Source organism: Lactuca serriola, chromosome 8 (genome assembly GCF_051521515.1).
Source record: "Lactuca serriola cultivar US96UC23 chromosome 8, Lser_US96UC23_V15, whole genome shotgun sequence".
Lineage (NCBI taxonomy): Eukaryota > Viridiplantae > Streptophyta > Magnoliopsida > Asterales > Asteraceae > Lactuca > Lactuca serriola.
In genome coordinates, this window is record NC_136415.1 from 76,795,787 (window position 1) to 76,806,606 (window position 10,820).

Genomic DNA, 10,820 nt, shown 5'->3' on the forward strand with positions numbered 1-10,820 from the left:
GCTTCGAAAGGGGCCACCTTGATGCTCGAATGGTAACTATTGTTATATGAGAATTCGATCAACGGTAGGTGGGTGTCCCAAGACTTTCCAAAGTCTATCACATAAGCACGAAGCATGTCTTCAAGCGTTTGGATGGTTCATTCACTTTGACCGTCCGTTTGTGGGTGATATGCGGTACTCATATCGAGATGAGTTCCCATTGCCTTGTGGAGTGATTGCCAAAAGCACGATGTGAACCTGCTGTCCCTATCCGAGATGATAGATTTTGGCACTCCATGGAGTCTTACGATTTCTCGTACGTACAATCGCGTCAGTCCCTCCATCTTGTAGGATTCTTTGATTGGCAGGAAGTGGGCAGATTTCGTCAGTCGGTCGATTATTACCCATATGGTGTCCAGTCCGTCCGACGTCTTGGGCAGCTTGGTCACGAAATCCATAGAAATCCCCTCCCATTTCCACTCAGGGATTGTCGGTTGCTGTAACGATCCGGAAGGTTTCTGGTACTCCACCTTTACTTTGGCGCACGTAAGGCACTTACTAACATAGGTCGCGATTTCCGCCTTCATGTTAGGCCACCAATAGTGTTGTTTAATGTCCAAGTACATCTTGTCCGAACCGGGATGAATGGAGTATCGTGTCTTGTGAGCTTCCTTCATAACGGTCTCCCTAAATCCTCCGATTTTTGGGACCCAAATACGGTTCATGAAGTAGTGTACCCCATTCTCTTTGGCTTCTAGGTTCTTCTCCATCCCGCGTAATGCCTCGCTAGTTTTATTTTCCGCTTTCATAGCCTCTGCCTGGGCTAATGCAATTTGAGTGGCCAGATGAGACTGAATAGTTATCGAGTGTGTTTTCGTACGGCGATTAGAGTACTCCTTCCGACTTAATGCATCAGCTACCACGTTGGCCTTGCCTGGATGGTACTTGATCTCGCATTCATAGTCGTTTAGCAATTCCACCCATCTTCGTTGTCTCATGTTCAACTCTTTCTGATTCAAGATGTGCTGGAGGCTCTTGTGGTCCGTGAAGATGGTGCACTTTGTACCGTACAGGTAGTGCCTCCAAATTTTCAGAGCGAAGACCACGGCTCCCAGTTCTAGGTCATGGGTCGTGTAATTCACTTCGTTCGTCTTTAGCTGGCGGGACGCATATGCTATCACTCTTCCACGTTGCATGAGAACGCAACCTAGGCCTTGATTTGACGTGTCACAGTAGACTACAAAATCTTCCGTTCCTTCGGGTAGAGATAGCACAGGAGCGCTACAGAGAGCTTGCTTCAAGGTTCGAAACGCAATCTCTTGTCGGTCTGTCCACTTGAATGGCACGCCCTTTTGCGTAAGCAAGGTAAGCGGCTTGGCGATCTTAGAGAAGTTTTGGATGAATCTCCTATAGTAGCCTGCTAGGCCTAAGAACTGACGAATTTTTGTGGGCGTAGTCGGAGTTGCCCATCCTTCCACAGCTTTGACCTTAGAGGGATCCACATGAATTCCATCTTGGCTAACTACGTGACCTAGAAAATTCACGCTCCGTAACCAAAACTCACACTTGGAGAGTTTGGCGTAAAGCTTTTCCGATCGCAGCGTCTCTAGGACTTGTCGGAGATGTTGGCCATGCTCCTCTTTGCTTCGAGAATAGACGAGGATGTCATCGATAAACACAATGACGAAGTTGTCCAGGAACGGTCGATAGATTCGATTCATTAGGTCCATGAATGCGGCAGGTGCATTTGTTAGACCGAAGGGCATTACGACGAATTCATAATGTCCGTAGCGGGTTCGGAAAGCGGTTTTAGGAATATCCTCTTCTCGGACTTTGAGTTGGTGGTATCCGGACCGTAAATCTATTTTAGAAAAATAGCTAGCTCCTTGGAGCTGGTCGAATAGATCATCGATTCGCGGGAGTGGGTAGCGGTTTTTAACAGTAAGCTTATTTAACTCTCTGTAATCGATGCACATTCTGAAAGATCCGTCCTTCTTTTTTACAAAGAGCACCGGAGCTCCCCATGGCGAGTAGCTAGGTCGGATAAATCCTTTGTCCAGAAGCTCACTGAGTTGGCTGGACAATTCCTGCATTTCAGCAGGAGCCAATCGATATGGTGATTTAGCGAGAGGAGTTGCTTCTGGAACGAGGTCGATTCGGAACTCAACCTGTCTCTCTGGGGGTACTCCTGGAAGATCTTTAGGAAACACGTCCGGAAATTCACACGCTACCGGAATATCTTGGATGTTAGTTTCTTCTTTGGTCTTGTCCACTATGTGAGCTAAGAACGCCAAATTGTTCTTTCGCAGATGTTTTTGTGCTTTGATGCACGAGATAAGACGAAGATTTGTGCTAGGTTTGTCTCCATAAATTACTAGGGTTTCGTGATTCGGGAGACGAAGGCGAACGGCCTTCTCGTGACACATAATCTCAGCATGGTGGGGGCTTAACCAATCCATGCCGATAATCACATCGAAACTCCTAATTGATACTGACATTAGGTCTATTCAAAAAACGTGTTGGTTGAGGGTTAGGGTACATCCGATGTAGATTTCCCCAGTGGATTCGGTTTTTCCATTGGCCATTTCCACCGTATAGGTTTCATTTAGCTTCTGGGGTTGTTGTTTTAATAAATGTTTAAACTTCTCGCTTACGAAACTTCGCTCCGCTCCGGTATCAAATAAGATGCATGCATAAGTGTGGTTTAGGGGAAACGTACCGGTCACAACTGCGGGGTCCTGAACTGCATCACTCTGACCCATAGTCAGCATTCTTCCTGCTCCCCTGTTTCCTGAGTTGTTGTTAGGGCAATCTCGGCGGAAATGCCCCGTCCTTCCACACCCAAAACAGGTGTGGCTAGGCCCTGCATTGTAGCCGCCGGCATTGGTGTTGTTGGTATTGCGATGGTTGTTGTTGTTGTTGTTCTGATTGTTTCCGTGACTCTGATTCTGAGAAGGATAAGTCCTGCAGAACCTTGCAGTGTGTCCCCTTCGGTTGCAACTGGTGCAATGGAACTCCTTACATTCTCCATAGTGATGGAAACCGCACTTATTGCACTTGGGAGAATTACCGGAATAGGGTCTTGAAGCATTTGAAGCAGCTGAGGCTGGAGCGTGTGGTGTGGCTGGAACCGGTGCGGTGACAGCGTTAACTGCCAATGTCTGCTGCTTTTTAGAGGTCTCGGGGCCCTGACGCCCCTTTCTCTTGTTGTTCCATCCTCTCTTACCATCACCCTCCTTCTTCTTCTCAGTCTCCACTGGTTTCTCGCCCTTCTTGTTGTTATGATCATATAGTCTCTTTGCCAATCTCTTCGCACTGTCAAACGTTTCGGGGTTTGCAGCTATCACATTCCCCTGAATGGGAGGTGTCAGTCCCCAGATGAATCGTTCGATCTTCTTTCCTTCTGATGTGATCATACCCGGGCACAACAGAGATAGTTCGCTAAATCTCGATACGTAAGCATCGATGTTCGCATTCTGCACAGTGAGGTTCCATAATTCCTGCTCCATCTTTTGTATTTCGCCTCGGGGGCAGTACTCAGCCATTAACATTTCTTTCATTTCTGTCCAGGGGATAGAGTTGGCAACAGGGAGCGTCATAGCTTCCACGTGTCCGTTCCACCAAGTGAGTGCTTGGTCCACAAAAGTATAGGCCGCGAACTTCACCTTCATCTGCTCGGGGCACTCGCATATCTCGAATACCGACTCTACCTTCTCGATCCATCGCTTTAGAGTGATCACTCCTCCAGTGTCGTTGAAAGCTCGTGGTTTAGCGTTCGCAAAGTCCTTGTAGGTGCACGTTTTAGTGGGTCCTTGGTTCGTCCCGTTGTTCGAACTTCCGGATCCTTGCCCGTTACCTCCTCCGTTGTTCCCTCGGTGAAGTTGTGCCATAGCTGCTGTGACCACAGCAGACACAGCTGCCTGGAAAGCAGTGGAGTCAACTTCGGGCGGGGTTGGTTCGGGATTTCCGCGAGTAGCTGGGCGAGGCATCTTTCTGTCATGAAACGGAAAGATGTTGAGTGTACGTGGTTTCTGTGAGGTTGTGATCCTACTAACTAGGTGTATGATACGGACCTAAACATCACTACCATCGAGCATACAATCATAACGTCTCAACACATAACAACTGATAATATCATAGCAAAACACACAAAAGTTCATTAATATTATCCGCATGTAATATAAGAAATTTGCTCATAAGAGCATACATGAGTGACACTAATCCGACAGCATAACGGCTCCATGAGTAGTGTAGTCACTTAAACATAGAGCCGGAGTACATAACATAGTTCCTAATGACCTACTATGATAAGTCTATCCCTAACCGCGATGAGCTGCGTCAGGAGGTGGTGCCGAAGATGTGGATGCTTCCTGAAGACGAGTCACCAAGCGTTCTGCGTCCTGAAGTCGAGACTCCCACCTTACCTGCCTCATGTGAAACTCCCGGAGGACGTCACGCATCTCCTATTCCGCACGCTCGACCCTAGTCCACAACTAGCGTACTTGATCAGCAGTGCCCTGAGCAAGGTCGCCGGTGTCCCGTAATCGTCTCACCATGACCCGTAGGGCTCGGTCGGCCGGTCCTCCGTCCCTCAAGTCAAAGAACTCACGTGACATGCCAAACGGGGGTCGCTGTCCCTGATGTCTGCTCCATCTCCAAAGATCAATGCCCCAAGGAGGGGTAGGTCCAGTGGGTCCTACACGATAAGCAGGCACCCTGATCGGGTAAGGGGGGTTGATGACCTCGGACTCTGCGTCCGAATCACCCCCTTCGCTGTCATCGAGCTCTTCTTCGAAATTTTCTTCGTCTTCTTCGGGGTCGGCGGGCTCGCCCTCGACTTCGGCCTCTGGTTCCCCGTCAGATTCCTCTTCGGGGTCTTCTTCAGGTTCCTCTTCAGGCTCTTCCTCAGGTTCCTCCTCTTCTAGCCACCCGTTGTTTCCCTGATTAGGGAAGTAGGGGTCTCCAGGGTGATGAAAACCGGCCATGTTGTCTGCGCGAGTACGTAAATATGCTAACATTATTTCTATGTGCTATAACTATTGTACAGACTAAGCGAACGTTCTCTTTCTGGTGATAAAGGTATAGTTTTAGGTTTCCCTAGCTGTCCCGATCTTATCAAGACGTGTGCTAGTTTTACTTTGGAGGGAACGTAGTTGATCAGGCTACATTCACTCCTCGGTATCACTATGAATAGTCCCAATTTAACCGAGATGCCAGCATTATTGTGTTTGATTCGGCGTTAGGTCCTTATTTCTAATGCAAGCAAGTGTGTTTTATTTACTTGTTTGGTTCAGAGTTATGTTAGTCCCTCTTTTGGTTTATAGTTGCATATCAATGTGTGGCTCGACATACTAGTTCACTATAAACAAAGCTCTGATACCAACCTGTCATACCCCCGAACTAGGCGGCGGAAACGTCCGGGGGCTGTTGTGACTCAATTGAATACCATAACATTGAATATATATGAAACATAACAACATTCGTCACCATGCATTAATATAGTACAACCAGTAGCGTTTACATGAAATACCTTGTTTAAACATTACATCCCCAAAAATAAATTGTTCGACTCGTACATAAACAACTGCAAGCCATCACTGAATATGATTTCCTTTGATTCACTGGTTCCCTGAGAATACAAGTATTTTGAAAAACGTCAACATATGAAATGTTGGTGAGTTCATAAGTAGTGTTTTGAAATCCAATGTTTCGTATTGTTTGAAAAATCACCAGAAAATCCGATATTTTCTGTAAATAGTATAGTCAAAAAGATGTGAAGATCCATAGGTATGCTTGTTTGTTTCTATACTTGTAAAAAAATTGTTCGTTAAAATTGTATGCATTTTGAATCCGATATGTATTGAGAAACCTCGGAAAACCCGATGTTTTCCTAATCCTTTGAGTTCCATTAAGTTGCGTTGAAACCATTACAAAAATAGTAGGCTCATTCCCAGGCGACGTTGGATTATTTTTGAGCATGATTAATTACTACAAACCCGCATTACACAAACGCCCAGTTTATAGCAATACTAACGATCCCGAAGGCGTCGTCCGTACTAATCACGTTATCCAGCCGCCCTGACTATGTGTCGTCCCACATCCGAAGAGAAAGAGGACACGAAGGCCTCGATGACTCTAGTAGCCGGTTGGGGATAAAATGTGTACGAGGGGTCCCCGACCCGCCTCGCAAAAATATGTAGACTTTACTAGCAATACCAAAAGACCCTTGGGGACCAGTGGTATACAAGCCATTGAAAGTCCCTCTACGTTGTGCCAAGTCGGTGAAACCCAACACTTCGTAGAAAAATATGTCTTCGGGCCTTAAGATCAGGTCATTGGGCTAGCTAGGCCCAACAAACAAGATTTTACACTTTTGGGGCCCAAAGATGGTGCGTAGACGTCTGCGCACACTCGTATGTAAGTTGAATTCCCAAACGTTATTTGTATGTATCGTAGTGTCGCCATGTTAGTAGTTTCGGATTTTCATTGGTTCGAGACCGAACCAATTCGTTTTACAACGATTTTGGTATTATAATGTATTGTATTTCGTCGGTAGTCGCGGTACCATTATTTGGTCAAATTGCGTGCATTGAATTAGTCTTGAAAATTTTCTGTTTTCAGCCCCTCCTTGTTTGTAAAATTTACTTTTTCAACCCTTTATTTAAATACTTTCCGGTTTGGCCCTTAAATCAATTTTCTAGACATTTTAACACCAAAAATTATTGAAATAAATATTTTTCAGCATATTTTTCATAGAAAACAGCTTAAGTCCCTGGAATTTCAGTTTTCTCGGTTATAACCCTTCTTTTCGCAATTTTGACAATTTTGGCCGAAATTGTAAAATTTTCGCAACTTTGGTCGTTTTTAAATTTAAAAAGCATTTTAAACCTTTGGAAAGGACTTGGATCACTTATGGTCCACTGTTTTACAGAAAATCACAGTTTTGGCCCTCCAAAACAGAAAAATTCGCATAATGGGCCTCATTGGGCCGAAAATGTCATTTTTAGCCCATTAAGCTTGAATTTTATGTTTTTAATCCTCTAAATGAGTAAATTTCCAGAATTTGTTTTATTGAAACTGTTTTGGCACACCTCATCCATCAGAATTCGTGATATGTCAATTTGGACCCTTAATTTTGTATTTTTCACATTTTAGGCCCAAAATTTGTGTTTTTAGCCCAAAGAAAATTGTTACTAAACTACTTAGCCATTTTTCTTGAAACACTTTGTATGTAGAAACATATTTGATGCAAAAATCATTTAACATAAGATATACTTCGGTTTTGAGGGGTTTTGTGGCTAGATCCAACATTTTAGCACACAAAAGCATACATATAAGCATGGAAATCATACAAGGCATACAAAACACATATAGATCTACACTTTCCCTTGTATTCCCCCCCCCCCACAAAACTCATAAAAACAGAAAATAGGGGGTATGAAGCTCACCTTGTTTGAAGCTTTCGGTTTTTGAGGAAAAGATGGAAGAAAGATGAAGTGATTTTTGGCCTTAGCACCCTTTGATGAAGATCTCGAGTTTGAGATGGTTCTAGGATGCAAGATCACGATTTTTGCATAGATTAGGAAAGGATTTTGATAAAACAAAGAATTTAATTCATAGATCCAAGCATAATCTTACCTTAGATGAAGAATTTTGTGGAAATTTCCTCTTGAATGCTTCCTAAAACTCGAGATTTTTGAGTGGAGAGGGAGGGATGTTCTTGAGTGATCTAGAGAGAATTTGTGAGAGATTTATGAATGTGTGTGTGTGTGTTTCGGCCGAGAGTGAGAGAGAGGAAAGAAGAGAAGTGATTTTGAGGTGATGTGCATGGAGGTATGTGAGATATTTTGCATGGAAGTCCTTTGGTTAATTATGAGGTGTCACTTGAAAGTCAACTCTTCCTTGGATTTGGGCCTTGGGCCGAGAATTAGTGGGGGAAAAGAGGATGTTTGGGCCATAAATGCTTAAGCCCAATTTTTCATGGTTAAATTGAGTGATTTTTGGTCCAAATAAATATAAAGGTGATTTTTATGACTTGTTAGGGTCAAATTAGGTTAATTATGGTTCATAGTCATTAATTTATTTCATTCTAGGCCCAATGTGGCCCAAAATGTTGAAATAATTTAGTGTGGGTCCAATTAGAGCCCAATTAGAGTTCTAAGCCCATGATAGTCTAATTGGAAGCTTATTGGTCCATTTGGATCCAATAAGGAAGTTCTAGTCCAAGGTGTACCTAAACAAGAACTTCTAGGGTTTCTAATTGTTTGATGACTATTTGTAGTACTTGTATAATGTATTTGATTGAAGTTTTTGAAGTCATAATCATAGGTGTCAACCATGTCCTTAAGTTTTTGATTCACATTGACTTGAGTGTATATATTACATGACACAAAATTTCCAGTTGTGACAGTATAATATAAGCCTTACTACATTATTTCATATCTACAGTCCTATATCCGTAATCCCTCGTCCAAAACATCACACCTATGCTCATGCGCCACTACCTGTAATACAAGAAACTGAGTGGGTCAGGCTTGGGAGCCTGGTGAGCACATAGGGTTTTCAACCCACAATAAATAAGTTTATTAATTTCATCGATCAACAATAACCCGATTACCCGTTCCCGTTATCCTCACTTTACGTCCCTAAACACCTATCATAAGGGACCTAGCCTAAGGATCATCATCGGGACGGACACTACTGCTAAGGGGATTCCTCAGCAATCAATGTCCTAAAGGCAACCATATGGGGGATGGAGTACACCGGTGAACACATCGTTCACAAACACCTACAGGTTGCGAGCCTGCTAGTGTTCCACTGGACTGTCTAGAAGAGTCCGTGGTCGTCATCCATACTCTGCTAGATGACAAAATCAACAACATCAACATCGAGGCCTCTCATCATTTTATCACACATCACCTATTACATCTACCCATGTTTTACCCCAACATTTTCGTAGATATAAAATACATATACAGTTTAAATCATTGAAAGCATGTATAACAACGTTCATCTAGCATAGATAGCAAGTATTCAGATAATATGCACACATAACACGTAATTTATATAAAATACTTCATATCTATGTGTAAGTTGAAAGTAACTATGCACTCACTTGTTAAAGTGATGATTCCAAAATCGGGCAGCGCTTGCTTCTAACGATTCTATTTTCCTTCGACGAAACCTAGCATTATTATCGCTAAATTTTAGTCTAATATTTACCGTGACCAACTATTAGTCTTAGTATTATTATTATTATATAAGCGTTAAACAATATTTTCCAACCACTATGTACAGACAGGGGCCAGACATAAAACACTAGAGGGCAGGACCATTTTGGCATATAGCACTTCTGAAATCCAACAACCCTATGCGGCCCTTTAAACCAGATTCCCCGTACCGCGAGTAGTTAAAAAAAAATATTATAACGACACTTATATAAGTTATAATAATAGCTCAAATATTTATTATAAGTTCATAATAACAATACTAATTTTAAATATAAGCTATATTAAAGTAAGGTAAGCATAACTTACTTACAAGGGAGTTTTAGCTAGGAGTCGGGCTCTGCAGGGGCAGAACTTCGTCGCTGAATCTTTCTAAGAAAGATTCGTGCAGCGTTTCAGCGCTCACCTTACTATACTAAACTACAGAAAGAGAAGTCGAATCACGAGGGACCGAAATGCTTGGGGGATAAGGAGAGAAAGACTCTTGAATCAAGAGAATGGTGCAAGAAATATGAGAGCCCAAGGCTGTTATTTATACTAATTGAATTTTCAAAAACTACCCTCCATAATTACTTAATGACTTTTTAGTTATATAAACAACTAAACACCCCTCTATAATACTATTTTAAATGGATTTAATGATATTTGTACTAAACTAATGTCGAAAGAACTCAACATTAGTCTTATAATGACCGCATCGTCGATACCTTTCTAATGATATATACATATGTATATATATGTGTACGTATACATGATTTATACTTTATTTTAATACGTAAATATGCTATTATAATTTGTAACTCGTTCATACGAACTCCGTTTTTGACGTTCTTTATATCCACGCGTAGGTGAAGACGTACTCTACAACTTTCGTTTAGACTCCGTCGGCTAATTTTGACTTTATTTTTAAAGTTATATTTTTAACAGGCCGGGACAGGATTGGTCTGTTTAAAATCTCATAACTTCTTCATACGAAGTCAGATTTGGGCGTTCTTTTTATCGATGTTCTTATTTTAACATATTCTAAAACTTTCGTTTAGATCACTAAGGCTAAATCTCGCTCTATCGTAAATTCACTATTCACGCTTCCCGGTATCGTGCCGGTTCTGTCGTGAAACTTCGACGGGTCATAACTTCTTCGTTATAACTCGGATTTCGGCGTTCTTTATATTCACGGAAACCTTGAGACATATTCTACAACTTTATGTAGAGATATCGGGATTATCTCACACTTTAATTTTGACGCTCATTTTTATTCTTTATTAATTATACATTTATAATTAAATAATAAACACATAAACACACTTAATTCACATAATACTCAAATATTTCATCTTTATTACTTCAAAAAGAGTTACAAGAGTTGAACTAGACTATTACATTGACAAAAATGCTTAGCCCTGAAACCCGGGCGTTACATTAACGGAGAGCGCAATACCTCTACTGATCATCTCGATTATCCTTTCCTTTAATCTACAATCGGATGCTACGTCGAGCTTACTTGCTAGATCAGTCGGACTCGGTTCGATATAACCACTAAGTTCGGAATAATATTTATCTTCTTAGTCATTACTGAAACAAAGGTAATGATGGAAATGAAAATAATTGCTCGAT